The sequence below is a fragment of the Schistocerca cancellata genome, chromosome 2 (genome assembly GCF_023864275.1).
Source record: "Schistocerca cancellata isolate TAMUIC-IGC-003103 chromosome 2, iqSchCanc2.1, whole genome shotgun sequence".
Lineage (NCBI taxonomy): Eukaryota > Metazoa > Arthropoda > Insecta > Orthoptera > Acrididae > Schistocerca > Schistocerca cancellata.
The window spans coordinates 328,778,670-328,794,258 of NC_064627.1; the positions used below are offsets into that span (position 1 = coordinate 328,778,670).

Genomic DNA, 15,589 nt, shown 5'->3' on the forward strand with positions numbered 1-15,589 from the left:
ATTTTACCCCTGCCACCTTCAGAATTTTTAAGAGAGTACTGGAGTCAACATTGTCAAAAGCTTTCTCTAAGTCTACAAATGCCTAAAACGTAGGTTTGCCTTTCCTTAATCTCGCTTCTAAGATAAGTTGTAGGGTCAGTATTGCCTCACATGTTCTAATATTTCTATGGAATCAAAACAGATCTTCCCCAAGGTCGGCTTCTACTAGTTTTTCCATTCGTCTGTAAAGAATTCGCGTTAGTATTTTGCAGCCGTGAAAGAGACCTTTGGAGAAAAGAGAATCATTTGTGTGAATATCAAGAGCTCAGATGGAAACCCAGTTCTAAGCAAAGAAGGGAAAGCAGAAAGATGGAAGGAGTATATAGAGGGTCTATACAAGGGCGATGTACTTGTGGACAATATTATGGAAATGGAAGAGGATGTAGATGAAGATGAAATGGGAGATATGATACTGCGTGAAGAGTTTGACAGAGCACTGAAAGACCTGAGTCGAAACAAGGCCCCGGGAGTAGACAACATTCTATTAGAGCTACTGACGGCCTTGGGAGAGCCAGTCCTGACAAAACTCTACCATCTGGTGAGCAAGATGTATGAGAAAGGCGAAATACCCTTAGACTTCAAGAAGAACATAATAATTCCAATCCCAAAGAAAGCAGGTGTTGATAGATGTGAAGAGATCATTATGACGTATTTTTAACTATAGGTCACATGTCTTGTGGATATACATTTTTTGTCTTGATATGGTGGTTTCCATGCCTTCTGTATCGTCATGCCCTTTGGTGGTTGCTGATTATTCGTGCCTGAAACTTTGTTCGCCCTTCCTCTCTCTTTGTCAAGCCTGTTGGCTGACTGACGTTGTCTGTTATGATTACTTTTATTCAAAATTTCAGCGGTGATGCGTTTCGAACAGGGGCCCGCGCGGTGAGTAGAGAAATAACAGACACGAAAATCAAATATACCCCTAATTGCCACCGCCATTTTAAACCTACCATAAAATAATGGCGATGCCCGTAACTATTTCCAAAACTTCTCCCAAGGCAATACGCCCCATGCGCCTATTAAATGTTTTATTTAATTACATAATTATTAAATGTGCAAAACTGAAAGTTGTGTAAAACAGAATGTTACAATAAAATGTGATTCAAAGCATAAACTGAAACAGCTTTGTATATTGCTTGCGCTACTTCAGCTAAACAATCATTCTTCAAGAAATGGTGCAACTAGGGCTTTCTTGTCCACTACCACTGGCGTTTTCTATTTGCAAACCCCTAGACCACAGGTATAGCCCGAACTGTAAAAGGAAGGTTGGAATATACCCAACAAATAATATAGAATACTGGGAGCACGTGCTGCTCTGAGCTGAAGACCTTAGCACAGGATAGCCGGGTCGCATCAAACCGATCAGGAAACTGATGACGGAAAACAAGTTAGTTTCGTTGAACACACAAACAGAGACGGGTAGGGGGGGGGGGGCGGTCAACACAAAAATGTTAGACGCGAACTTGGCAATAACTGGACACTCAGCAAAACTAACGAGTGTTTCGTTCGTATTCACCGTAATTGGCACAGATTAATAGGAAAGTGACTGAGCTGGTGCGTTTCTGGCGCCAGTTTCCATCGATCGTCATTTGTGATCTTTGAGTCGACTTCGATGCTTATTTGTGTCTGCTTATCTTTGGCGGCGCGGATTTAACGGCAGCGCGTGCGCTCTGCTGGTGAGGTGTGTCGTGATCGGCGGTGAGCGAGAGTCACGTGGGACTGTGTACGTAGGCAGGACGGCGAGAGGACTAGTCGGACAACGAAGGAGCGGGGCCAGCGGCTGCGGCGTGCCCTCACGAGGGCAGATCCACCGCCCATGGTGATTTGGTTTTCCTAGAGGCCGGAAGCACAAGCTCCTTCGAGTCTGTTGTAAGCTATGCCGGCCGATTGAATTGGAGCGCCGAGTTGCTTCGGTGGGTTGAGAGGGCTTAAATGAATACGCCAGTGTACTAAAAATACCTTGGAATTGCTTTAGTTGTTTATCATTTACCTCGGTGTCGTGACTGACAATCTTGATGGCAGTTGAGGAAGTGTGGCTACACCCAACGAACCAACACGAGGCGTGGTTAAAGACGAAGCTAGAAGTGCAGCGAGTAGTGAGTAAGTCCGGCTCTGGCGTTTCAAGATTCGCCGAGATACGTCCTCTATTCTACCTTGTAGTTCATTTGGTAGTTTGACGTGTAAATGTGGCCCGAGATAATTCTTGTCATCTTAATTTTAGGGCATGATTTTTAGCGAACCTATTAATTAACGTTTAAGGGCTGGCGCTGGTCAAGTAAATCACAGAGGCTAATTTGTTTCTATTTAGTTGTACTGATCACCTGTTCTCTAGATGAGATTGTGTAGTTTATGTCGCAGTAAATTGTCTGCCGTTGATGTGTGTTGTGTTACAGGTAACTGGCAGCGGTCGACGCGAGCATACCGGGAGCAGAGCACCAGGGGGGCAGAGAGATATTTAAGGCTCTGTCCTCTCCTTTAGATCTTGGGCTATTTTGTCACTGTTGCGTGATTACATCTTTCCGGTGGAGAATTATAGCATCTGAAGTTCAATTGCAGTGCAAAGTTGAGTACATTTCTATGTCATTTCCTGTCTCGTTGATCTCTCGTATTGATTTGAGTCCTTGGTCTGCTCGCGTCTATCGCTAATACACACGCAATATTGAAGCAACCTCATTTTAGGGGTATTGTCATATGTTCATGTTCTAGTTGTAACCATTCTAAGAATATTGTTGATTAATCATCTGAGTAAGTGAATTGGAAGATTGGTTTGGTCGAAATTAAAGTACCTCCTTAATTGTTTTAGAGTAAATTTGAAGATTGGTTTGGCCAAAATTAAAGCACCTCCTTAATTGTTTTAGTCATTTGCATATAGTTTTGTTTACGATAGTTTGTTAGTCAAACCTTAAGAGACCTGTGTTCTTACCCTCAATCTGTTCCTCAGGTAATTGGAAGTAATGAGAATTCTGATTGTATGGACATTTGTACTATTTAAGTAAAACCTTACCTGAGGGTATTTACCTCGTCACATTCAAATTTCCAGTTTTTTGGGTTTTGTTCCGGTTAAAGAAACTTATTTGTTATATGCCCAAGTGTTCTGGCCTTGTAAGGCAGTCTTCTGTATTATTGTGATTGTGATTTTATAATGCTTTTGATTGTAATAAAATATGTAACAACTACAACGGATTACAATTGTGATTTTGGTGTGTCACCGTGATTGGCACAGATTAATAGGAATTCGTCAAATAAGATTTGTTACATTATACACCCCCACCCCTCCTCCCTTGTGAAGGCTGTCTCTTTACTTTAGCACTTTATTAATGAGTTTACAATTAGAAGCGCCATCACTCGTATCAAGCGGTTAACTAAGTGACGTTTATCTCTGCGTTCTTTTGTTATCAAGTGCATGCTTCTATGCATTACTAAGTGCATATCGGGTGTCTCTATAAAAGTCTTTATCATTTAGCCTATTTTTCACTGCTTCCCAAATCACCGAGTCCCAATAGCTCGAAGTATGGCCAGGAATTATCATATGTCGAAACATAATGTTGTGCTTATTTAGTAGACTGTGCTCACCCATCACTAATCTTTTAAAATTGCTGTACTTCAGGTGACTCTGATGCTCCACATACGGTCGGCAACAGTTCATATGGTTTAGCTTAGATAACCGCTGCAACCCTCGCAAGGAATATTGTAGATCCCAGGCATTCTCAAGGCGAGGGTATCTTAAACACGAAGTAACATTTCTTTAATTTTCCTGGGTGGGTGGAACACCAGTCTGATTCCTTGCCTGTTTCGGACTCAGTGTTGTTGCACTGCAGAATGAAAGCGGCTCTTTGTGTTCACCGATAACGTTTTATCGAAGTGAGAACTTTTTGACCGTAGCGAAAGACTTTGTAGTCACAACAGGAATTTTACTCAGAAATGCTGGGAGAAAATCCGTGACAAAAAAGCTATCGAAATCAAGAACCATTTTAAAGATAAGAAACGGTAAACTGCTACTGGTGTTAAGACATTTATCCCGCTGGGATATGAGACAGCCAGTTTCTGTTTCATGAAACGAGGTCGGCCGCTGACATATCCACAACCGCTTCCACTCTTCACTTCCTCTTCCGACTCAAACTGACGTTCACGTACTTGTTTCCTCAGGTCGCCAACGATGTGAAGATTACACGGTGAAAGATCAGGGTTGTGCAGAGGAGGATATCCCTGCAGTCGAGGAAGGAAGGTCTTGGAGTGCCTTCATTGCGTCTTCCTACTGAAAGATGCAATGCGTCTTCAATCCAGAAACAATTACTTGTTGACATAGCAGCATCAAATACGCGAACTCTCAGAAGGAACGTATTTTTTGATTGAATATTTTTATCATATTTACACTTGCATTTACCTTACTAGTAAAAGCACTTTCAAACGTCATAATCCACTCTCGAAAATGTTTTTGAGGGAATGATGGGCTTAGGAGCCCAGGTGCGATTATAACAATGTTCAAAAAGTTTCTAAGCACTTACTGCGCAATCAGTGTAACTAAATTCTAACTGGAATTCAGTTAAGTAAAAGTCAACTAGATACTTCGTGACGACCGCAACCTATGGAGGATTATAACAAATTTTTAGAGTTAAGTGTGGTCTCGTGGAGCATCTTTCCGTACTGCAGGGGCTATGCTAAGCGTGAGGTGGACAGTGAAAGCCTCTTACTACTAAAAAAAATGTTTGTGTTTCGAGATGAATTTGAATTATCGCTATACGAAGAGAACGTAATATGTGATATCTGTATTTTCCTTGTCAGTGTGTACATCGAGACATTCACCACGTGATCAAAAGTATCCGGACACCTGGCTGAAAATGGCTTACAAGTTCGTGGCGCACTTTATCGGTAATGCTGGAAATCAATATCAATACTGTCTTGGCCTAACCTAAACCTTGTCGCCGATCCAAAACATACCAAAGGTGTTCTATAGGATTCAGGTTAGGACTCAGTGAAGACCATTCCATTACAGGGATGTTATTGTCGTGTAACGATTCCGCCACAGGCCGTGCATTATGAACAGGTGCATGATCATGTTGAAAGATGCAATCGCCATCAACGAATTGCTCTTCAACAGTGAGAAGGAAGAAGATGCGTAAAACATCAACGTAGGCCTGTGCTGTGAGACTGCCACGCAGAACAACAACGGGTGCAAGCCCCCTCCATGAAAAACACGACCACACCATAACACCACCACCTCCGAATTTTACTGTTGGCACTACACACGCTGGCAGATGACGTTCACCGGTCATCGCCATACTCACACCCTGCCATCGGATCGCCACATTGTATACCGTGATTCGTCACTCCACAAAACGTTTTTCCACTGTTCAATCGCCCAACGTTTACGCTCCTTACACCAAGCGAGGCGTCGTTTGGCATTTACCGGCGTGATGTGTGGCTTATGAGCAGCCTCTCGACCATGAAATTCAAGTTTTCTCACCTCTTACCTAACTGTCATAGTGCTTGCAGGCGATCCTGATGCAGTCTGGAATTCCCGTGTGATGGTCTGGGTAGATGTCTGCCATTACATATTACGAGCCTCCTCAACTGCCGGCGGTGTCAGTCAAAAGACGAGGTCGGCCTGCAGTCTTTTCTGCTGTTAAGTGTCCCTTTACGTTTCACGTCGGAAACAGTGGACCTAGGGATGTTTAGGAGTGGAAATTTCACGTACAGACCTATGAGACAAGTGACACGAAGTAGTTGAATGTGGATACTGCCTAAAAATTACATCCGATTTGGCTGGCGCGTCGACCCTCGTCTTTTGCCGGCCGGGTGGATCGAGTCCGGAGCTGGCATTGTAAGACACTTGGCTAGCTGGTCGGGTCCAACTAGGAATCAATGAAATCATAGAAGTCATCAATTTTTGGAATTAACAGTTTAATAATAATAACTATTTTTACCAGAATTGACCTGAGTGACGAGTTCCTTAACCTGTATGCATACGCATGGGCCAAATTAAACCCCTCTGCAGCTTTGATATGTTGGCAGCATTGTTAGGCAAATTCTACAACTGTGACCTTCCACATACCTTCCAACAATGTCAAAATATCCAGCACGTGTGCTGACGTAGCCACTGAGCTGCAGATTCGAACATGATAAAGACAAAGCATCCTGCGCAGAACATTGTGCAAACGAGTATGAGATAAATAACGAGTCTGAAAGCGAAAATGATCACATTTATGGGAATGATGGTAATACGGATACTGAAAAAGAGGTAGACAGAGATCATTCGGAGGATATGGCTGCAATATCTCAAGGAATCTAGGAAGGACATGATGGCACTTCGTGAAAAAACTCTGCACCACCAAGAATCACTTTCCCTCACTTATCAAGTCTCCTGTGAGGTCCATCACTGGTGTAGAGGAGCCAAGACAGAAGGAAGCTAGGTTGTTTTCTGAGAGATGATAGATGCGTTCCCGGAAAAATGACGGGAAAATCAAAACTGTGTGGAAGATTTGCTGCACTTTAATATGCAAGGTACATACATTTTAAATTTGCGAAGAATGTGTCGGAAATAATTCTAGTTAGGTAAAAAAGAAAATGCGCCACAATACACTGTCTTTTATTTAAGTTTTTTAATTATAAGAAGTTAGTGTTTACATCTTAAAAATCATGAAGTACATTGTTAAAGTACTATAGTTTTGTGATGTATACATGTATATTGGGATTTTCTGAATAGTTTCATGAGAAAATATTTTATTTGTAACTTGGGTAAAAAATACTCCAATCGTATAGTAACGTCGCAAATATTCGCGTGTGTGCTTGCGAGTTAAGACAGATTCTTGGTATTGGCGTAAAAACGAAGATTTCATCATCACTTTATACTTAGTCAATAAACTGTAAGTTTTAAATTATCCGGCAGAAAGATGCATCAAGTCCATAGAGAGCTATAACAAGTTATATAAATAACCGATAAATAGAAGCAGTACATGCTTCACGTTGTATGCGAATACCGTCATAAATTCGTACTTTATCAAAGAATAAAGATTTGTAGAGAAATATTTGTATTCTCATTACATTTGCCTCAAAACCTTTGTTCTTAGTGCTGTTAGTAGATATCGAAATAGACGACAGAGGGATAGAGAAACAATTAAAATCGCTCAAAAGAGGAAAGGCCTCTGGACCTGATGGGATACCAGTTCAATTTTACACAGAGTACGCGAAGGAACTTGCCCCCCTTCTTGCAGCGGTGTACCGTAGGTCTCTAGAAGAGCGTAGCGTTCCAAAGGATTGGAAAAGGGCACAGGTCATCCCCGTTTTCAAGAAGGGACGTCAAACAGATGTGCAGAACTATAGACCTATATCTCTAACGTCGATCAGTTGTAGAATTTTGGAACACGTATTGTGTTCGAGTATAATGACTTTTCTGGAGACTAGAAATCTACTCTGTAGGAATCAGCATGGGTTTCGAAAAAGACGTTCATGTGAAACCCAGCTCGCGCTATTCGTCCACGAGACTCAGAGGGCCATAGACACGGGTTCACAGGTAGATGCCATGTTTCTTGACTTCCGCAAGGCGTTCGATACAGTTCCCCACAGTCGTTTATTGAACAAAGTAAGAGCATATGGACTATCAGACCAATTGTGTGATTGGATTGAGGAGTTCCTAGATAACAGGACGCAGCATGTTATTCTCAATGGAGAGAAGTCTTCCGAAGTAAGAGTAATTTCGGGTGTGCCGCAGGGGAGTGTCATAGGACCGTTGCTATTCACAATATACATAAATGACCTGGTGGATGACATCGGAAGTTCACTGAGGCTTTTTGCAGATGATGCTGTGGTGTATCGAGAGGTTGTAACAATGGAAAATTGTACTGAAATGCAGGAGGATCTGCAGCGAATTGACGCATGGTGCAGGGAATGGCAACTGAATCTCAATGTAGACAATTGTAATGTGCTGCGAATACACAGAAAGATAGATCCTTTATCATTTAGCTACAAAATAGCAGGTCAGCAACTGGCAGCAGTTAATACCATAAATTATCTGGGAGTACGCATTAGGAGTGATTTAAAATGGAATGATCATATAAAGTTGATCATCGGTAAAGCAGATGCCAGACTGAGATTCATTGGAAGAATCCTAAGGAAATGCAATCCGAAAACAAAGGAAGTAGGTTACAGTACGCTTGTTCGCCCACTGCTTGAATACTGCTCAGCAGTGTGGGATCCGTACCAGATAGGGTTGATACAAGACATAGAGAAGATCCAACGGAGAGCAGCGCGCTTCGTTACAGGATCATTTAGTAATCGCGAAAGCGTTACGGAGATGATAGATAAACTCAAGTGGAAGACTCTGCAGGAGAGACGCTCAGTAGCTCGGTACGGGCTTTTGTCAAAGTTTCGAGAACATACCTTCACCGAAGAGTCAAGCAGTATATTGCTCCCTCCTACGTATATCTCGAGAAGAGACCATGAGGATAAAATCAGAGAGATTAGAGCCCACACAGAGGCATACCGACAATCCTTCTTTCCACGAACAATACGAGACTGGAATAGAAGGGAGAACCGATAAAGGTACTGAAGGTACCCTCCGCCACACACCGTCAGGTGGCTTGCGGAGTATGGATGTAGATGTAGATGTTATAGACTGAATTATTACAGTTAATACAACAAATTTGATAACTGCGTCGAAGTTTTAACCATCTAACTCAGTGAAATTTTTTTGAGATCATAAGTAAATGACATTTTTATATGATTTTCCGCTATGGGCACGGTTCCCTCTTTTCCTTAGCAGCCCAAATTACACGTAACTCATTTTCTCGTGCGATGAAAGCAAATTACGAGGAATCGAAAAAAATGGATCTTGAGACATAAGATCCACACTTGTGTCCCATATAAACATTTTCAGAAGAATACCTCGACGAATATACATCAAAGGACGAAAATTTTTCATATGGAACTTGTTGGAAGCGAAATCTATATCCACGGTGGGGTGCACTCAATGAGAACGAGACTAAATTATTTTTTATGCGAGCCCTACTTTTTATCGCATATTACATACTGTGATAAAAATTAAGAACCATGTTGAAATAAATTAGCTCTACGCGATGCACACCGACAGGATGTTTTGCCAGCATAAATGAGGCTTCGTCAGCACACAAAGAAATACGTAGCTGATCAGTATAACCTCTGTTCTATGGCCAACCAGGGTAATTTTTTGTGAACTCACTGAACAAGCCGTCACTGGGGACTTAAATTAGTACACGTGTAGTAAACTTCAACGTAACATTAGTTTCCGCCGCACCGGTCTCAGTGAAGCTGATAGTGTGTTACACAGATGTCCACAAAGGAAGGGGAAACTGGGGTCAATGGGCACTTGTCCTCCTATAATCCGGAATAAAGAGTTTTACTCATTACAGAATTCTCGTACTCTTCTGCAAGTGATTACCTTTGGTTCTGCAAAACCTCTCGTTTAGCCAACATTGTGCGGCTAATCGCATTGAGAAAATACTGCTGCAATTATCTTCTTCCCTTTGAAGGTGTAGTACCAGACATTTGACTATAGAGTGCAGACTTCATTCATTTGTCAGTCGTTATCCTTTCCATAATAATGAGCAAGCTGCTGTACAGCAGATAAAATGAAGGCAGAAAAAGGCCACTCTTGTTAGTCGTGTCGACTTCCTTGAAGACTGGTCCTTCTGGGCCGTCCACTCCCTTCACGTCCACTCCCTTCACGTCCATCCTTCCTCAATTTTGTCGTTTAGGCGAAGTTTATTTATTGTGTGTGGGCCGATATGCAGATACAGTAACTGAGCACGTTGTGGAACTCTCTTCTTTCTCCCCTTTTTTTTTGTCTTCAGTTTCGTGGCCACTTGGTACATCCGAGGCACGCACACACACACGCAGCCGAGGGGTGTGAGTCGAGGACGTTCTTGGTGTTGTGTACGACTACATAAACAATGGTAATGAGAAGTCGGTTACAGACTGGTGTGACAACTGTTGTAGAAAAGCTGGACAGGAGCAGAAATAATTAGCAAACAAGTTAACACAGTGAAGAGAAGGGCTACAAGTGTGAGTGGGCCCCGAGGCTGCCACCAACCATGCTACATCGTGGAGCACAGGGCGCTCGCGGTAAGGAGCTGCCGGAGTCATGGTTCAGCGGCCGTGCACCATTGGGTCCGTCAGAGACCGCGCGATCGCTATCGGCGTCTGAAGAAAAATGGTTCAAATGGCTCTGAGGACTATGGGACTTAACTGCTGAGGTCAACAGTCCCCTAGAACTTAGAACTACATAAACCTAACTAACCTAAGGACATCACACACATCCATGCCCGAGGAAGGATTCGAACCTGCGACCGTAGCGGTCGCGCGGTGCCAGACTATAGCGCCTAGAACCGCTCGGCCACTGCGGCCGGCTAGCGTCTGAAGAAAACTTGTAATTCCGTTGCCAACTTTGACGCACATGGGATGATATCGATATGTGGTACCACACTCGGAAGAGCGAGAGGAATGGACCTTATTGGGGCACTGGGCTCTGATGTAACCGTGCCCGGTGCAGTCAATATTGTACGCTGGCTTGGGGCTCGTGACTTGCTTTCGGGTTCTGTCTACCTTGCTGCCCTGGCGCATTCTGATGGATGTGTGGTGCATGTGTGCAAAATGATGGGGGTCTCCTGCAGAGCCAGCATGGGTTGTTGACCTTCCTAGAACTGTGTGTCCAGCATCGCAACCCTCTGACGCCATAAATAGCTCACCGTCTTTGCGTATTGTGAGTGCATGTTCCCATGGTTATGGCTTCCTGCGTGTAAAATCTGTGAGTCTTAGTCATGACGCCAGCTCACGATTGAAAGCGCCGTTTACTCTGGCGGGAAGCTATTTCATTAAACGATGTTTAACTAATGTGTGGTGGGAATTAAGCATACTAATTTCGGAGGTGTAATTGGCGCGAAATTTGCCCCTCAGCCAAGAATGGCACTTACAGACTTCTGTCGGACCCAGCGCAATGGGTTTTGGGTGGTTGCCGTGTGGAAGGGAGGCAGTTCTCTTCTGGACTGCTGAACGCAAAATTTAGAAATTTCGTGGATGTGCTTCTTTTGTGGTATTCGTTCCAGGGTCCTTTGGTCGATCTGGCATGCAGCCGCCCTGACTGCAGCATCGGACTCCACCCAATGCAGCCATCGTCCACACTAACAACGACAACAATAAAGGTAATGTATGCAGCTCTGGCACTTAGGAAATAAATAGGCTGTTGAAATATCCCCTCTGAAGTAAACTCAACTCTACCGAGGTTGCAAAATGAATAAATTTGGCAAGCTCCATAGTAGACTCTCTGGAGTGATCAATCAATGGTGCATTGTATGATAATTCACATCTGATTTTATTGGCCACCGGTATACACTAAGTTGTACAGTATCTCACAGAGAGAAGTTAGCGCTGGTGGTCAATCTTGCAATCATTCAAGCTTGATTTCACTTGTACTTGATGCTTATTATTGATGTTTTCCAATGCATAATCACTGTGCACACGAACATGTTTGATTTAAATAAATCTCTTTTTGATGTCAATATTGAATGTACTTTCAGTAGAAGAAGTGGTGGTAATATGGACCCCCAGTTTCTTTTTCACTACAATATTCAACACTAAAACAATAATAGAATAATAGTATCTTAATTGATATAGTTATACTCTACTGACAGTTAACTAAGGCTTTATATTGATTAAATTCCTTAAAATGTCAGAATACATTCTTTTATTATTTTCTTTCCCAAAGATGATAAAAGATGTGCAGTTAATATGGTCTCCATGGCGTTTGTAATATGCACCCTCAGCATATTTTAAGAATTTTTTGCTGTAAGAGAATCAAAGAATTGCTTTTTAATTAAAATACGTATTTATTATGAAAGACAAAACCATAAAAGTACAAAGTAGCACAGTACTAGCGACAGAAGTCACAAACATAGTCCTCTTTCTCCGCCCCCGCACATTCGTTGTGAGCCCATAAAGAGCACATTAGGCATTGCATCCATAATTCGCCACGAACATAATATGAAAACTTCCAGTCACATAATAGGCAAGGAGCATCGTCTTTATCTGGTTGGAGTTCACCAACCGGAAGGTCACATGGAGAATCACCAGAACCAGTTGAGATCCCCACGACGTCATCGTCAACACAATCTGAGTCATCACTGTCCATTTGTTCTTGCTTAATCAAAGTTTTTTTAACTGACGACTACTGTAACTACTTTCGCGACTAGTTGCACCATGCCCTCTACTACGAGTTTGGGTTTGGGTTTGGGTTCCAGAACAAGATGGCTGTGATATAAGTCAAGTTTCTTTTGATAGCTGTTAATTTCCCTCGTCCACGTCCACGGTCACGAAGATGTATGGAGATCCTGTCACAAGACTAGCAACACACGGTTTTAGTCCACGAGACGATGCTTTCATCTTCTCAGGTATGGGATGGATATCCCTTGGAGACCCACTAAATGCAATTTCAATAGCATCAAGATCCTCTTCTGTCTGAACTCTCTTTTAGGGTTTCTGTTGTTTCGCTTGGTCAGCAGGCGCAGGAACCGGGAATTCATCATCTTAAAATATATTTCTTTCTAGGGGATAAATTCCTTTTACCCGAAACGTATTTACTGCATTAATGCTGGTGGTACACTGGAGGTAGGCCTTGCCAAAGAGAGACGCTATATCATAGGGTCCAACAGGTTTGCTTTCAAGGAGCATCCACTAACGAATATTCTCGCTGTAGTGAGTCCAAGTGCACCCATAAAAATACGATCCAGGGGTTGCAGTTTGTGTGTTTTATGTGAAGGCAGTGACAGAATGGTGATGAAGTCTTTTCTTGCCACATCAATCACATCAATATTCCTTACATGGAAGAAGTGACCATCAAGGATGAGCAGAATAGGTGAAGTCTCTGTTGGCTTTGTTTTTTCAGCAAAATGTTTCAACCTGTCCGTGAATAGGTTTGCTTGAACCCAACTAGATGGGTGGGCTCTCTGACCCAGGAGGAGCGAGCACCTTTCACAAGAACGTCTGCCATATTCGTTCTCGGGAATATGAACATCGGGGGAACATAAGGACCTCCCGCACTCATCGAACAGATGACCGTTACTAGAGACCCACACAACCCAGACAACAAATTTGGCGTTTACCTCTGCTTGCAATTATTTGCGGTATCTTAGTCTGAACTACACTAAGACCTGTTTCGTCGACGCTCCATACACGATCATCTGGATATTTATGTTTCTGGTATTCAGCTTGTAGCAAGTCGTTGAATGAGTCAACTCTCTCACGGGTAAAGCCTTTTGCTTGAGGATACGACGTCCCTGTTGGCTTTCTAATTGAATGCTTATCTTGATGACGTCGAAGAAAATGGTCACGCCAAGCCTCTCCAGTAATTTCATTTCTGAAGTTTGTTGCAATTCATTTCCTAAATGCAAGTTGGTAGGCCATTTTTCGAACATCCATATGAGTAAAACCATAGAATTTGGCCTCCATATGCAGTAAGTAATCCACTAGTTCACTTTCTAGAGCTGCTGGTAGAGCTGGTTTTCTTCCAAGCTTTTTAGTTTCAAAATCTGCCATCTTTGACGTATTAGCCTCACACAAATACCGGCGCAGAGTTGTTTTTGGAACAGCAAAATGTTTCGATGTTTTTTTATCTACCATCGTTTTTCCTATAATAGCAGAAACTGCCTCTCGCATTTTGTTTTTATCCCACACTTGCAATTTGGGGGTTGGTTTAGGTGCCAGATTAATCCTAGGCATCTGAAAACAAAAATAAAAACATTTTACGGACTGCTTATCATGTGGACCCCGGGTTCCACAGTACAAGCACCAATGGGGGCCATATTACAGTCACCTACACCATGTAAACTCGTGTAAGCAACTTAAAAACGAAATAATACCACGCCTTTTAATCTTTTTGAAACTGTTTCCAATACTTTCTAGGTTCTAGAATGAAATTTTCACTCTACAGCGGAGTGTGCGCTGATATGAAACGTCCTGGCAGATTAAAACTGTGTGCTGGGCCGAGACTCGAACTCGGGACCTTTGCCTTTCGCGGGCAAGTGCTCTACCAACTTTTTTTTTTCTTTTTAAATCTCATTTTGTTCGCTTTGGTTCGTTGTATCTGCTCGGGGCGGACGTCGTAAGACATCCGTGTAAGTTTTGAAAACTGTCATGGATGAAAATGTACGACATAGAAGAGGAGAGGCGGTGTGACAAATGATAAGTCAGTTGTATCGAAAAATGTTCTCGTACCAGCTCTGCCGTTATTATACATGGGCTAAGTTCTTGGAAACAAAAACTATCAGTTTCAAGAAAAGCATACGGGAAACATGGGAATCTGTAATAATAATTAGATGCTGAACCTGCACTTCCAACGTGATAATATTGCGAAGCGTTTGAGGCATGTTGAAGGAAAAACAGATGTGAAAACTATTTAATGTCTTATGTCTACAGTGAGTGTTTGTCAAAACGAGAAACAGTGTGTAATATTTCAGTATGATTCCACAAACCGCTATTTAAATAAAAGTCGCAACGCGTCTGTGTTAAAAATACCCAACATGCTGGCGCTTAAATAACAGTTTCGTTTACAGTTTTCGTTAACAAACATACAGATGATAATAGTACCTCCACTCATTTTTTCACTTTTATTATCTTACGTGATATTACAGCTAAAAGAGCACACAATATGGCGGTGAACTGTACCTGTGTGCAGACGCTACGTACGCACCGTGCTGTCGCCTGCAGCGCCGCGGACGCTCTGACTGCCGAGTCATACGCTTGTCTCGTTACTCGCGGCCAAGGTCAGGAGCACGTGCGCAACTGCCCAGTCGTTGGTTGCGCAACGCCCTGAAATGGGGAACGTAATAAAGCGAAAAAAATGAATGGGATCTCTCAGGAGGTTTTCTTCATCAGAACGTCTGTTCATTCGTTGGTCCAACTTTCTTGTGTGGCAAAACATCATCAGATTCTAATCGCCAGTAGCTACTTAACTATTAATGTGTAAACACTGGTTAAGCCCATAAAGGGCCGGCCGCTGTGGCCGAATGGGTCTAGGCGCTTCAGTCCGGAACCACGCTGCTGCTACGGTCGCAGGTTCGAATCCTGCCTCCGGCATCGATGTGTATGATGTCCTTAGGTTAGTTAGGTTTAAGTAGTTCTAAGTCTAGGTAGGGGACTGATGACCTCAGATGTTGTCCCGTAGTGCTTAGAGCCGTGTTTGTTGCGCAGTGTTCGTTTTCACTGTGACTTCATCGTACCAGCGTAGACGCATCCGCAATTTAGTTTACGAATTAGTTTCGTATAAAGCGCCCCACTGGACGGTCAATAATACGGCACACTATCCCGGTGCAATATTACTGACGTTAGCCAAAGACTGCTGAGTAATATTGTCAGTAATAATGTGCGGTAATTCTCTGGATCGGAATGTTGGGCGCTGCTGCTGTTATCAATTACTGCGGGCAGAAAAAAAAGGTGGAAGAAAAATTGTTTCACGGAACGCGAAAGGTCACTCACGAAATGTGGTGAAATGACTGAGAGATGAACGAAAAAAAAATGAAGAACTTTT

At 42.8% G+C, this 15,589-nt stretch overlaps 1 protein-coding gene across 1 annotated transcript in view; it reads right to left on the minus strand.

The window, feature by feature from the left end:
- Nucleotides 1-14,852, minus strand: part of LOC126161705 (glutathione S-transferase 1-1-like) — a 67,621-nt gene extending 52,769 nt beyond the window's left edge. The window contains exon 1 of the mRNA XM_049917730.1: nucleotides 14,728-14,852. The gene's annotated coding sequence lies outside the window, so the exon portion shown is untranslated. The remainder of the gene's footprint in view (nucleotides 1-14,727) is intronic.
- Nucleotides 14,853-15,589: the final 737 nt, after the last annotated feature.